Source organism: Tenrec ecaudatus, chromosome 2, assembly GCF_050624435.1.
Source record: "Tenrec ecaudatus isolate mTenEca1 chromosome 2, mTenEca1.hap1, whole genome shotgun sequence".
Taxonomy (NCBI): domain Eukaryota; kingdom Metazoa; phylum Chordata; class Mammalia; order Afrosoricida; family Tenrecidae; genus Tenrec; species Tenrec ecaudatus.
Genome location: NC_134531.1, coordinates 122,414,490 through 122,430,151, shown reverse-complemented (window position 1 = coordinate 122,430,151; position 15,662 = coordinate 122,414,490). Strand labels below are relative to the sequence as shown.

At 41.9% G+C, this 15,662-nt stretch overlaps 1 protein-coding gene across 4 annotated transcripts in view; it reads right to left on the bottom strand.

The window, feature by feature from the left end:
* Positions 1-15,662, bottom strand: part of TNFAIP8 (TNF alpha induced protein 8) — a 151,855-nt gene that overhangs the window by 12,378 nt on the left and 123,815 nt on the right. Inside the window, exon 1 of one of the 4 annotated variants that reach the window (XM_075541425.1) lies at positions 11,343-11,363. The exons of 2 other annotated variants lie outside the window; for them this stretch is intronic. The gene's annotated coding sequence lies outside the window, so the exon portion shown is untranslated. Of the gene's footprint in view, positions 1-11,227; positions 11,364-15,662 lie in introns of those variants that run through there. One more of the 4 variants, XM_075541424.1, reaches the window with a different exon arrangement.

Genomic DNA, 15,662 nt, shown 5'->3' with positions numbered 1-15,662 from the left:
CCAAGGGGCAGACACAAGGTGTACATGGAAACAAACCATTAAAGCCACCAGGCAAGCCAGATCACCCCAGGAGTCTCCTCGGCATCTCATAGGCGTCTCCAAAGCCTCCTGAGAACCAGACACCCAGGGGCCGCACAGCAACCAAGGACGAGCAGCAGGGAAGGAAACAAAAGCCACTAAGAGCTCCAGTATTTGAAGTTGCGAAATGTGTGAAATTTTTAATCAGTATTTTCTCTTCTGCTAAGTGGGGTGTCATTTCAAGTTGGCATGGTTCCATTAAAAAAAATAAAATTTAATGAATCATCAATCTGAAAAACCTCAGAGTGCCTGGCTTATGTAAGGCCACAAAAGATGACTGAGTTTTGTTACTTTTTAAAATATCACTTGAAACCTAAGGTACAAGGAGCCAAACCCAGTATTTACACATACAGTATTCTTTCTATTCATTTCCTGATACAGCCTCCATTTTTCAAATTTGTGGACAAGAAAAATTATGTCCCCTGTGTGATCTCATGGTTTTTGTTGCTTTAATTTTGAAATCACTTTATCATGATTAGAGGTTCAGACTTGTAACCTTTATTCCTCTGGTAAGTTTTCTGGTGGTTTTGTGATGTCATTTCCTGTACTTCAACTCCTCTAACTTCATATTGAGTCCATTGGGTTAATTTGCTGCTGAACTCATCCAAGAATCTGAGATGCCTTGATTGCTTTCCGTACTTAATTAACAGACAACACACCCCTGGTTGCCTCTCAGTCCACTAATACTAGGATTAGAAGAAAGTTTGGGGATAATAATATAAAGTGGAAACAATGATTAAAATAATAATAATATAAAGTGGTACGGCTGCACCCCAAAAATGTGAGTTCCATAAATACTGGAACCGAGATTATAGTAATAGAAATGACTTTACCTACTAAAATCAGAGTAAGAAGTTTGCAGCCAGGCGAACCCACTACCTGCTGTAAGCAATGATGACGACTATAACAGTAAAACGATACTTTTTGAACTCTTATTACATCATCCTTATGACTGCCCCCAACACACATAGATCTTATTGAAACTTCATAACACACCCAAGAGAGATGCGTTAACCAAAGGTCAGAGAAATTAGGCTATTTTACAATAAATAAATGGCAGCGCTGAACTCGTACCCAGATGGGCGCAACTCCAAGCTATCTTCTTAAGAAGGAACACTACACAAGCTTTCAACAAGAGACCTCAATGTACACAAAGGCTTGGCAATTTTGGTCTACCTGAAGTAAGATCAAAGGCAGCTCTCAGTTGGAATCAGCTTGATGGCAGGGGGTTTCGGGGGACGAGCCACTGGTGACTCAATAGAAATACTCCACAGGGTTTCCAGGTATACAGCTTTATGATAAAGGGCTTGAGGAGCCACAGGGTAAGACACAGTTTACTTGTGCTTACCCAAGTTTCCCAAACTCATTTCAGAGGGAGTGGCTGCCACAGTGTGCTCAGGCATGGCAAAGACTGTGCGGATGGTTTCCTTCTGTTGTCCACTGGGATGCTGGGACTCGAAGCCTACTCAACAGCATCTGACAATAACAACAGGTGCTTTTCTTAAGGACTTCTCAACGCATCTGGGATTATTTACATAGTTTCTTGAGGACATTGAGCCCATTCCCTGTTGATATAATCCAATCTTCCACCAGAATGGTGAGGAAAATCCTCTAAACAAGCTTTGTGATTTTTCTACCAGTTCTACACCTAATCTTCCATTCTGCCAGAGATGCTGGCTCTGAATGAGTATTTATATCCGGGTAACACAAAACAGTACAACTTGGTGCCATCAAGTCAGTTCTGACTCATAGCAATCCTACAGGAGAATAGATGCTGTGTGCTATTGACATGGCAACTCTTTTCAGGAGTAGAAAACCTACCCTTTCTCCCTGGGAGCCGCTGGTGGTTTGAACTGCTGAACATAAGGATCACAGTCTGCAGTAGTTATAGAATCACTTGTCAATTTGAGTGGATTCAGAGTGAAGGGGTGGTGTCTAGCCTGTCAATTAGGTCATAGCCAATGAGGCCTCTGTGTGGGCATGGCCTTCTTCTGAGGATTCTGGGAACTACGGGATTCTTCCTTGGAGGTGGGAGCCTCCCCCTCTCCCCTCTCCTTTAACTCCCTGGGAGACACTGCAGCTAACAAGATTCATGGAACTATGCTAGTGCCCTGAGCTGGAGAAGTCACGTGGAGACCCTGTCAGTACTGAGATACTTACAATGCCATTGGATCCACAAGACTCCCCATCCACTAGGCAGTGACTTTCTTCCTGTCGGCATCATTGCATGTGTTTTTTGAGTCTGAAGAGGGCTTTATAGATTGGTATCGGACATATGGGCTATTATCAGACTTATGGACTTGATCTGGACTGGGCTGGGATGTTTCCTCAATATCCAACTGCTCTTGTATATAAAGCTCTTTCTTATACATACATGAGTCTCCATGAATTTGTTTCTCTAGTCTACAAATTCGCAGTCCAATGCATAACCACCACGTCACCAGGGCAGAGCTAGGGAACAGATCTCAAACTCCAACACTCTGGCGTGTGCTGCTATTATTATCCAGACACCGTTTCTGGTCTCATCTGGTAGCTCGTAGTCATATAACAAAGACAACCACACAACAAAATGACAGCTGACTCCTCGGTATGCAACGTGCTTCTTCACTGTCAAATGCACTCATTGTTTCTCTTATTACTCATCAATGAAGGAGCCTTATGAGAAAACTGAGGCTTCACAGTGGAGTAGCCTGTTCAAGGTCAAGTACTGAACAGCGGAGCTAAGGAAGGAACGCAATGTTGCTGAACCAGCTGCAGAGCCCCACATACCAGACAAAACAACTTCAAACGATAGTAAGGAGGACAGGCCTTAAAACATCAGAGAACAGATCCTAAAATACAGCGCTCTATCACCCCTTCCCTGTGCAGTTTTCTGCTCCTGCTTTGAGGCTCAGTTTAATGGCATCTTCCCCAAGAAGCTTTTCCAAGTCTGATGGCCAGAATCATCGCTTCTTCTTCTAACATAATTGGGGGTTTGGGTCTCAGTGGTAGAGTTATTGCTTTCTGTGAGGCAAAGCTGGGTTTGATTGCTGGCCAACAGATTCCCTACACAGCCATCACTCATCCATCACTGGTGGAGTGCTTGACACTATGATGCTAAACGGTTCAAAGGAGCTTCCAGACTAAGATGAAATAAGAAGAAAGGCTGATGCTTTATTAAGAGAGTATCCAAAAAAGAACCAGAAAAAAATCTACGCTGGGTAGAACTTTTGTTCCCCACTAGGCGAGCATTGAGCAACTCTCTCTGTGTTAGTGCACCCAGTCGCATCCCCGGGAAAGTTCTCTCTGGTCACAGTGAATTTTTCGTAAAAGCAGTTTCACTTGAACCTCGTTTGTTGTGATGGCTGATTGAAGAGAGCAGCGTGAGGCTGTGAAAATTTGTTTCCTGTTGGAAAAAAATGCCACAGAAACTTCTATGACTTACAAGGACAGTGGTATGGGGAAAACAAGTGTACGAGTAGTTGTTTTCTCATTTCAAAAAAAGTGAAATGTCGACTGATAACAAACCTTGTTCTGGAGAGCATTTGGAGTTTGTTTCACCAGGTCAGGCTATTCATCAAGTTTTGTATTTAGAGGTTCTGAAAAGATAGCCTAACAGTATGCAACAAAAAAGGCCCGATTTGTGGGCACACAGGGAACTGGTTTTGCCCCCACAATAACCCACCTGCTCATGAAGCCTTCTCAGTGTGCCAGTTTTTAGCCAAAAAAAAAACCCCCAAAACCCCCAAAAAACAACCCACCATGCCTTTTGCCCACACATCTTACTCACCTGACCTCACTTCGTGCAACTTCCTTTTGTTTGTGAGAATGCAGAGGGACATGAAAGGACAGTGATTTGAGGATGTAGGAGAGGTAAAGAAAAAAGAGAGGTGACGTCAGCCCTCCCAACAGATGAGTTTGAAACATGTTTACAAGAATGAAATTGCAGATTTGACAAATGCATTAAGTGTAATGGAGAGTACTATGAAGGTGATAAGGTTGTTTTGCAAAAAAAAAAAATTTAAATACATAGCTTTGGGGGGAAAATTCGGTTTCGGGGAGTACCCCCTCATACTTCTGAAAATTAATCCATGAAAATCCTATGCATTACAAGGGTCCAATTTTCAACCAGTTGGTCTGGGAGCAGGCAGCATCTTGTTCCGTTGTGCAGCGGTCTCCATGAGTTTGAGTTGATTGGAAGGAAGCGATCGACAATCTTCTCGTGTGGTTTTCTGCCTGGTCGGATGGTTAAACTCCTACCTCATTTACATTCATGTCTGTACTCTACAAAGTGTTTAATACATGCCTTCCAGCTGCCCGGAGTGAATTACACCCCATGCCCTCGTCCACCTCCATGGAGCCCTGCAACACAGCGTGAAGAGATCACCAGGGATGCTCTCTTGGACGTAGTGCTTAACAAATTCATATTTTTACACACCAGAGACTAAAACATAACCCTACATAGGAAAGAGGACATACTTTATGTTGTTTTAAGGGAGTGGACTCTACAAGTTTGCTTTTCTTGTCCACTTCTGTCCTTCCTTGCTCTTTTCAAAAAAAAAAAAAGGGGGGGGGGGAAACCAGTCACTTTTGTACGGAGAAGTGACCATATTTAGCTAACTCAATTCCTGCAGCAAATGTTCTGGAATCTTCATGTCAAATATTGCAGGCCCATCTGTTTGAGTATTTTAGGATCAGTGACTTCTTGGCCTCTTCTTGGGCATCTCTCAAGTATGCATCTTGGCATAACTTCCCAACATTCTTGTCACAACCTTTCCCCAATAACTATTATTAAAATATTAAGCTAGTCAAGCATTTTGGAGCATGTCAACATCCTAAGGATTAGAGCTAGTTAAGGAAAAGCAAAAGGCAGGATGAAATTTACTGGCCCTCCTTGTGAACTATTTCACTCCAAGTATTAAGACACCCTGAAGCTCTGAAATTCTAGGATAAAACCCTGAAAAATCCCCAGAGGTTTATAGATACAGCACTGCTCACAACTGGGTATTTCCAACGCAGCATGTAAGTTCTCTGTGAAGTACGGTCTACTGTCTTGTCTTACCCACTCTCCCTCACTAATGCATGCTTGGTACAGTGGAGGGGCACCAATAATTAGGGAGACCCTTGACAAGAGGCTTGACACCATGCCTGTAGCAACAGGCTCCCATATTCAAGCAGTGTGAAGATGAGGCAGGCGCAGGCACAGGTTCCTTCTCTGACCGCACCTCACAACGACGACAATGCTGAGGTTGTACTTATATTAGGGAACATTACAGAATTTGTAACTCAAAGACACCATTGTATGGCCAGCCAGCACAATGCTATATAATAGTCTTAGAATTTGTGGTCCATGTTTGAAAATTGAACTCCCAAAACTGGGTTTCTAACTTCCTTTGAACAATTAGACTAAACTCAAAAACAAACCAAACCCACTGCCACTGAGGGGCTTCTGACTCACAGCGAACCTATAGGACAGGGTAGAACTGTCCTTGTGTTCCAAGACTACAACTCCCTATGGGAGTAGAGTCCTCCTGAGGAGTGGCTGGTGATTTCGAACTGCTGACCTTGCGGTTAGCAGCAAACCAAAAATGAGCCCACATTCCTACGTGGTAACAATGGCTTGAGTTGAACTCAGCTGCGGTTCTCTTTAGAATCTCTTTTAGTAGTCTCTTTAGAAGAGAGTACCCCTTCCAGTTCACTACAAGCCCTCCCCAGTCATCTTCATAATTTTAAGTTCATTTCTGGAGCTCTGATGGTATTGAGCGACTCACCTGAAAGGTCAGCAGCTCAATTCTACTCATTGCTCCAGAGGAGAGAGATGAGGTTCCTGCTCTCATGAAGATTTAAAGTCCCAAAACTACCCAAAGGGATAGGTCTATTCTGTTCCATATGGCTGCTAGGAGTCAGAATTCACTTGATGGCAGGGGCTCTGGTTGGTTGATCTTGAACCTGTGCTTGCTTGTGCAGCATCTCCTCACAGAAATAAATGTGAATGCAGTCCCAAGAGACTTACAGGTGGTCGTTACTCCCCTGACGCCCAGCTGTGAAGATGTCGGCCAGAAAGCCAAGGATATGTGTGAATTTTGTGGGCTTGAGGTATAATTTAAACACAAACTATGTATAGCAATGGAGTGTCTAAGGAGGGTTTGCAGCAGGAAGGGGTGGGAAATTTGAGAGTGATAACTTATTTTGATAAAACTTGTTATTTAGGTGCAGACTTCAGGAAGCTATATTTATACAAAAACCACTCCCTTACTGCTGAGAATGTGTTAATTGGGGTGCAGAAAGGTGGTAAATTTGCCATCCTCGCAGAGGTTCTGGGAGAATTAAACGGATTTTCCATACCAGTCTGGTGCTCTACATAGTAAATAAGAGATGCCAGAAAAGTCATCTCTTATCTGTCCATTCATTCAAGAACTGTTCGTTTGGCATGCACCTATTATGTGCCAGGAGATGGTGCAAACAGTTGATGCACTCAGCTGCTTGCTAACAGAGAGCTTGGTGATGCAAAACCTCCCAGAGGCAACTTGGAAGAAGAACCAGGAATCAGCCATTGAAAACCCTGTGAAGCACAGTTTTGTGAAGCGTGGTTCTGAGCTGATTTGTCAGCAGCTGGTAAAACGTGTGTGCCAGGCAAAGTACCTGCTCTCACGAAGCACAGACTGTAGAGAGAGACCGAACAATACCAAGCAAGTCTAAAAGCATCAAGTTGTGGTAAAGGCTCCAAGTAAAACCAAGTATATGTTAGGGGTGGGACTTAGGGCTTGGGGTACCTGTATTTTACTTGGGGTGGTCTGTGAGGTTTTAATGAGAAGATGACATCTGAAGCTGCCACCATCCCCTTAGTCCTTGCCAAGTACCACCTCTTCTATGAAGTCTTTGTTCACCATCCCAGGTTTACTAGCGGGGTGGAGGACTAGGAAGAGAATGGGTAGGAATGTTTGTTTGTTTGTTTGTTTTTAAATAATATATGAGGCTATAAATGAACTGTTACTAATATTTGAAGATCTTATCTAAACAATTCTTAAGAAATAAATATGCCAATGGACTACAGGAACATTAGTCTCTAAAGCCCTGAGAGTAGGAGAACTGGATGATACTTGGTTACCATTACCAACTGCTCTGGAAACGATCACACCAGAAGGTCCTGAGGAGAGTGTATGATTGAGCCAAGGGCATGAGTCCAGTCCCAGACCTGAGGGGTGACAAAAGGCCATAGTCTCTGCAGTTCCACCAGTCTCTATCTGACCAATAAGCCTGGTCTCTGTAGTGATTTTGAGGTTTGTTCCACATCTCTCTGCCACTCTATCCAGTACCAAACCCACTTGACACCAATTAATTCCAACTAGAGGGTCACTATGAGTTTTGGATGTACTAGAAGAAAAATGTGAAACAAAACCCAAAATTGTTAGAGTCCTGGCTTACTGATCAGACAGAGACTGGTGGAACCCCTGAGAACACCCTTCAGGTCTGGGACTGAACCCACCCCTGCTGGCTCACTTATACACACCTTATAATAATCAACACCATTTGAGACCAAAAGGGAAGTAAGCATTGACCCAAGACAAAGGCTTCCTTTCAAAGGAATGGAAACAGGAAACACAGGGAGGACGAATAATAAGTGATATCACATCGTGGGAAGTACAATCAATGAAATGGAACAAATGTGTATGAATTTTGTGGGATGGAAAATTGATCTGTTCTGTAAACCTTCACAATGAAATGTTATAAAAAGAAGAGCGCATGCCAATGTAATCATCCTTTGAGGAAAGTTTCTTCTAAATGGGTTAATTCATAACTAAAAGTGTGGCTGCCAAAGAGTCTACCCCAACTCATGGCAACGCGATGTGTGCGAGAATTGTGCTCCATGTGGTTCCCAATGGCTGGTTTTTCAGAAGTTGATCTGGATGGACTTGAATCTCAAGCGCTCAGCAGAGAGAAAGGGGCATTAGCTTTGGATTCTGCTGTTTAAAGTTGGCCATAACTAATGGGGACCCAAAGTGTGACAGAGTCAAAATGTGCTTCTCAGGGTTGTTTTAAAGGTAAATTTTTTGCAAGTAGGTTTAGGTATACAGAACAAATCATCTGTTTTACATTCAACAATTCATATATTTTGTTCCAATTCATCCATTTCAAGGCCCTCACTTATCCTACTTCCTCACTATGTTTCCTATTTTTATTCCTCCCTCTTTCCTAAACTTTGTACTTGGGTAAAAGCTACTCTTTTGATCGTAAATGGTTGGTTACTCTCACGTGAGAGTAAGGTCAGTTCCAAACATGAAGAGTCGGTAAGGACCATACTTTGGGGGTGCCACCAGTCAAGCCTTTCTTTAAGGTAACCTGGGGGTAGACTTGTACCTCTCACTGTTCAGTCAGTAGCCCAGTGTGTTAACTGTTTGCACCATGCAGGGACATAGTCTCAGAACCATCTCTTGCTAACACTTGAGAATGGTACAAATGATGGAATAACCCACTGGCTGCAGAGATAGTAATTCTGCTTTTAGGATAGACATTAAAAAAAAAACCAGAAACAAAAAGGAAAGACGTTGATTTCTTAAGATAAAAAAGGACATTTCTTCTTTAGGGTTAATTCATGAGGAAACGTGAATTTAAAAAAGGCAAACAATCTATTTACTGTCTAGTTTATTAAGAAACGAAAAGCTGAAGCTAAAGCTAGATACAATGCTTTCAGTTTTATATTTCTCCCTTATTAAAGTTGGTTAATTTACAACTATACTTAGATTAATCAAAATAATAAAGCAAAAAAAAACCCCAGTAAAGACAAATGATTCTGTCAAAATAATTATAATCTTTGGATATTTAAGCCATATCCTTGGTATATTAATGTCATTTTTCAGTTACAGAATATAACTAAGAAGATCACTAAAGTTGTTCTCCTCTAAGACTCGAAAAACATTTCCCTAAATATATTAACTTGCTGTCTTGGAGATGGATTACTTCCCTAATGGTAGGTATCTGGGTAAAGTAAACCTTGGCAAATAACATAACATAACCAATCACTTTTATGGCAAGTTGTTACATAACAACAAACTAAATCACTATTTAAAACTTCGTGGCAGCCCGCAGCGTCTGTAGCTCTTTTACCTACTCATTCAGTGGCCCCGTATGAGGGCCCCTTTGCACCTCCCACCACTGCCAGCACCAGCCCGATGGCTAGAGATGGACGAGGCCTCAGAGACTAAGGCGAGAAAATGAGGACCCAGATGTTAGCAGTGTGAGAATCTAAGTTTCCATGTGGAACGGTGCTGCATGTTGGCGCTCCCAAAGACAGTACAGAGAAATGACTCCATTTAAACCAGGCTCTACGAACTTTTGACTGCTGACATATTTTGGTTGGGTCCTTGTTATATACATATTTTTAATTGAGATAAAATTCACATAACCCAAAACTGACGACTGTAACCATTTCAAATGTAGACAGTTTGGTGTGTTTTAGGATATTTATAATATTGAGCAGCCATTTCTAATTCCACAACATTTTCATCACCTCAAAAATGAGTCTCTTAGTTTTAAACTGTTTGGTCTGAAACAAGTACACTGGGAGCTTTTACGTAAACATTCACATATCCAGCTTGGTTTCTCGGGAAAATTGTGATCTCTGGCCACACTGGAGAACTGGGGACAGATGCTCTCCCACTTACCACCCGGCCCTTCCTGCATCTGGTCACTACCTGGACTGATTAAAATAACATGGGTTTCAAAACCTTTTTAATCTTTCTACCATGAGATCTTTGCTGAAATCTTCCTTACCACTTGATAAGCCATCCTGTATATGTTGATAGTTATCACAGAATTGGCCCACAACTCCTTGCAATCACATGCACACTGCTACCCAGTCTTGCACCATCCCTTTGACTGTTTGGAGATGAGATTGCTGCGAACCACAGTTTTCCCTGGCTAATTTTTCAAAGTGGACGAGCAGGCCTTTCTTCCTAGTCTATTGGGAATCAAACCCGAGTCTCTGATTTGGAAACCAGAATTCTATCACTGAACCAGCCCTGCCTTTATCCTGGATCTGGTTGAGCAGTATCCTAGAGCCCTCTCCTTTGAATACCACCATTGCAACATGCCTTTGTCTTCTTGCATTTACTCTTTGTAAAGGCATACTTGGCGATCTTGTAGGCTTGGTTCCAGACCACTGCCATAAAGTCTGTGTCGCAATGAAGTGAATCACATGAGTTTTTAGGTTCCCTAGAGCATATAAAGGTTAAACTTAGCTGCACCATACTGTCATCATTACGTACACTTTACCGAAGTCATAGGAGGTTTCAAATATTTCAAGGATTAGCAAAATGTAGCACAGAGATACGAAGAGAGGATTCACTGTTGGAAAAATGGCACCGACACACTTGCCTGACACAGGGCTGTCAAAATGTTCAATTTGTTTTAAAAATAGTATTATCTATGAAGTCCAAAAGAGGTATGCCTGTAATTTTCTTTCCCTGAGGTTATTTAGTATATTTAGATTCTTTATTGTGAGAAGATACACAAAATAAAATTCATCGTTTCAAGCATTTTTCTGTGTGTACAATTCAGTGTCATTATTAGTCATAATGCTGCACAATCACCACTTTTTCCAAAATCCTTCATCACCCCACCCAAAAGCTGACCATTCATTAAGTAGTAATTCTGCCCCAAACAGAAGTCCCCGGTAACACATCACCTACTGTTTGTCTCTGTGTGTTTGCCTATTCTAGGATGTTTTTTAAACAACAAAAATTTTTAAAAGAAACCATATATACCATATATGAAGGACACAGATTCTACTCTTAAACAAAGCTAGACTAATATATATATAGCTAATAAGAAAACCCTAATATTACTAGTTTCTCGATAGATATTGTTGCTTTATCTAAGGCAGTGAGCTCCGCACGTCCTTCCTCCCTTTGAGGTACAAGGGAAGAGGTGAGCGAGAGAGGGCAAGGTGGCAAAGGCCACAGACCCTGACAGAGGCAGTCCCCCTCAAGGATGTAAAGGATTCCAAGGGACCGTACGTAAAAAGTCTACTCTTCTGATGTGAATGAAGATGAGTAAATACTGCACCCTGGTCTCCTAAAATGTTTTTGTTGTTGTTGTTTTTTGGTTGTTGTTCCACCAACCGTAATGAGTCATAAAAACTCCAAAACCAAGTCCACTGTCATGAAGTTACCGTAATGTTAACGCATGGTGAATTGGGCAGGGTGCCGCCTTAGACTGTAAATCTTTACAGAGCAGACAGCCTCATCTTCTTCTGATGGAGAAGTTGGTGGGCTTGGCCCACTGACCATGAGGGAGGCATCCGATGCGTTCCCAAAAGTGTCACCGGAGCTCCAGAAGCCACGGTTTCTCAGATAATTACAGGTCCCTCGGTTCCCAGGAGTCCAGGTTACAACGGCACCGTCCACACCTTGAAACCACCAGCCACCCTGCAGGAGAAAGACTGGGCTTATCTACTCCCAACAAGAATTACAGTTTTGGAAACTCACAGGGCAGTTCTACCCTGTCCTATAGGGTCTCTAGGAGTCAGCTTCGACTTGATGGGAGTGAGCCTGCTCCAAGGCTTAAGGCAACACTATTCACATCTCACTAGTTTTGCTTCAAGTATCTCTGCAACAGATGTGGTTTCCTGAATCTCTGTAACTAGGTGCTCGGAGTGTTTGGAGTCTGTCCTTATTTACATGCACGTCCGATACATTCTCTACAGGAGCACAGCGGACTAATCACAAGGGCAATAGTTGGAACCCACCAGCCTTGCTTTGAGGGAAAGATGAAGCTGCGCAGACCCCCACAGGGCAAGTTTGATACGTACATTGGTTCTAATATATGCTCTGGATGGAAAACATGTCAGGGAGAGGGGCTAGTTTTCACACAGTATATTCGTTCTGTAGTGGAGATACTGCCATTAGCTTACACCTAGTCAGATTCCTACATTACATTGGTCTTCACATCTCTGCTGAGGAGAGTTCTGAAGTGATTTTTTAAAATTCCATATCACCTTCTCAATGCACAGAAACACCTTGGTAGATACAGTACCCAGCAGAGTGAAAGACAAAGGGTTGAATCCCTTTGCTCTATTTTTCACTCATTGACTCACTGCCTTCAAGTTGATAGCGGAACCCCAACTCCACCCCTTCCCCCCCCCAATAGATTTCTGAGACTGTAACTGTTTACGGTAGTAGTTAGTACTGTCTTTCTCCCGTGGAGCTGCTGGTGGTTTCGAACTGTCGACCATTAGGAGTGCAGCCTAATATTTAACCACTACACCACCAGGGCTTCTACTTTAGGTATTATAAAAGCATGGGATACACTGCTACTGAGAAGTCATTATTAGTATGTGAAATAAGAGCTACCTTATCTAAGGCAGTTTTCACTTTAAAGGAAATAAGTATGCCTAGCAGGTAGTGGGGACGAGTAAGGTCAGAAGGCACATATTTCTGAGGGGTTTAGCGGCCATGTATTTCCATTCTCACTAGCAGGGTCAACTGTACAGACAGGCACAGGACAAAGACCTCGATAAGCAAATAAAGGTATTACTAGTAACATTTTAAAATCTATTAAGATACAATTTACAATGGTTAATTTGTAGTTTTGTGGCATTTAAGTTGGTTTTCCAGAAGATTGGAAGCTATAGCTGATGTTTGTATACATGCACACACACACACAGAGTATTATTTATACTCATTTTAAAAACTAGCCCTGCTACTTTACCAACTCAAATGATTAGCAAAGTTTATAGTTCTACCTTTACTCTTTGTTGATCATATCCAGTAGTTACTTGTTATTAATTTTTTGGTAAATAATGGAACTTTACACTGAAACATAGTTGTTATGGAAAATGGCATCTGTTTTATTTAAATGATGTTCAGTATTATTTCTAATCATCTTATTGCTGCAAAAGGCAGGAAATGTCTTAAGAAAAATATTTAAAAATTAAATTATCCCCAAGATGTTACTAAAGTGTTACAAAAAACAGATTGTGCATGTGAGTGGTTGGGGGTAGGGGATGAGAGAGGCCTTTTCAATTTGGGATTTGAGTAATTTCCTAAATATGAGAATTAAATTCACCCTAACTGAGCTGCTTCTCCTTAAAGTATTCTACTGTTACAATTTCAGCTTATGCTTGCTCCTTATGGTCAACTCCAGTTTACTCCAACCTCGGAAAGGACAGTAAGAAGAGTCATGGATCTGGCAAAAAGAAGGGCTCTTTATCCCATATCTTCAGCATCCATCGTTAATGCCATTTGTTGATCTTGGAATTCAGGAAGCAGATCCTACTGTTAGATATGAACTGTGGCCTCGTGTAATATATTTCAGCTGTCATCTGTACAGTTAGTCTTTATATAGGCAAAGGACAAGTGCTTTTCTGTACCTCTAATTCTCTGAAACTTACAAATACACAAATGTCAGCACTCCACCCACATTCCAAAAGAGAATACATTCTATAGGATACACACAAACACACACACCCACAATTTAGCCACATTTCCCTGTTGATGAATTGAAATAAAATTAATTTTCACTATGCTGTAGAGAATGAAATAAAACCATATACCATATTGTCACCACCAAAATTTAAAAGTCATGATTAAATACATTTTTTAAGAACCCTATCTAATGTTAAAGGGAGTTTAGTTACTGAATACAAAGTGTCCAGGATCAATGACTAGACTATATTTACTCCACTATTTACTTTTGGGTTGTTAGTAACACAAAATGAGGCGCAAAAGGAAGCTACAGCATGCTCGGATAAAGATGCCACATTCCAAATGTAGCCTGTACTAATCTCCAGGCTCTTTAAGGTTTTAATAGCATCTACAGAAGTACTCCAAATTGATTCATCTTCTCTGGAGCTGACTTATGGCTTACTGAATTCTTAGGGAGGGTAGAGAATCTAAAGCATGCTTATTTTTAAATCTTTACGAGTAACCGAAAAGATGTCTGAACCTGGCAGGAGGCTGGTGTTGGCTGAGTATACTTAACTGCTGTCAAGTCACTTCTGAAACATAGCACCCTGGCAGGCCAGAGTGGAGTTGCTTAAGATTTCCAAGGCTGTGAATCTTTACAGAAGCAGATTCACATCTTTCTCCCTCGGAATTGATGGTGAACCTGAATCAGCTACCTTTCGGTTAGCAGCCCAGAACTTAACCACTGCCCACCACTGCCTCCAGTGCATCAACAGAAACCTCTACATGAGTCTAGACTCAAGCATAGGATAGATGTTGGGCTTAGAAGCCAGCTTTTCTCTCCAGGCAGACCACTTCCATCGTCAGTTTGGCTTTATGTGATTAAGGAAAGTTGATGCCGTTAAGTCACTGTCAAAGTTGGTCTGATAGTCTGTCACATTTCAGGCATAAACTCAACAGTGAAAGCTAGGAGTTTAGTTAATAGCATTTCACATTGTTCAGTCATTGTGGATTCGGTGCATAATAGAGCTTTGAGTTTGGATCCACCCACAATTGACATGCCCCCAGCCAACTGACATTTTCTTTTCTTCTCTAAACTGCTTCCTAAAAATGACTTTAGAAACAAATCTAGACTTTGCTAGGAATAAACTTTTTGAGGCTGATTCAAAACACAAGGCTTCTTATTCCCGTAAAGAGTTCCAGTCTCAGAAACCCACCGGGCGGTTCTCCCTGTCCTTAGGGTAACTGGGTCCGAATTCACTTGATGGCAGTGAGCAGGGCTAATTCAAGCCCCACTTGATGGAACTCAGGAAGAACTCTACAACAGTGGAAATGAAGACGTATCTTTGTGGCAAAACAAACCAAAAACGAGTTAAGCAGGGAGGAGGCATGCCAACATTTGAAACACAAGGATTCCTAGAATACCCTCCTTTTCCACTGCTGCTACCAGATGCACCAGACATTTTTCAAGAAGAAAATATGCCTCACTCAAATTTGAAGAGCAACTCCTTTTAGCTGAGTAGGAAATGATCCCTGTTACAGCCGTCCATCAGCCCAGACAGAGTAGGTCTGGTTTAAGACATTCCCAGGGGTCTCTTTGGCCCAAGTTTAGGCCTGGCTGTTATGATTCAAAACACAGGCGAAGGTTGAATATCATGTACAGGCTCTAAAGGGAACCAGCCAGAAGGACCTACCAGGGAGTTCCCCATATGCGCAAGTGTATCATGAAAGAATATCACTGTTTCCACTGACTGCAAACACCATGAGTGGTACGGCTATCCACTCACATAAAAACCAGGCAGAGACTGGCCAGACACTTGGTATCTGTGTTCGCATGATCTATGAAATGCATGAAAAACCCAGGCTACTTTACCCACTGGGCCCCTGGTTACTCCTTATGCTTCATCAGCTACCAAGTGCATTTACAGCTTGTCTATAGAATGATCATCAAAAAAATAGAAGAGTCCTCTTGATATGATTATTAAATTGCATGCCATGTGGATGAAGTGCTAATAAAACTATTTTTAAAAGAGAAAGAAGAGTCTCACCAGCCATTCCAGAGCCCAAAGAATCTCAGTCAGGTGAAAGAAGACCAAGGAGCAGGGAATCATTTTATTCCATGGAAATCTGGTTAGGAAACAGTTCCTCATTTCCACCCTTGAAGGAGCGAGCCGAGAGAAGGAGCAGGTGTAGAGAACACGG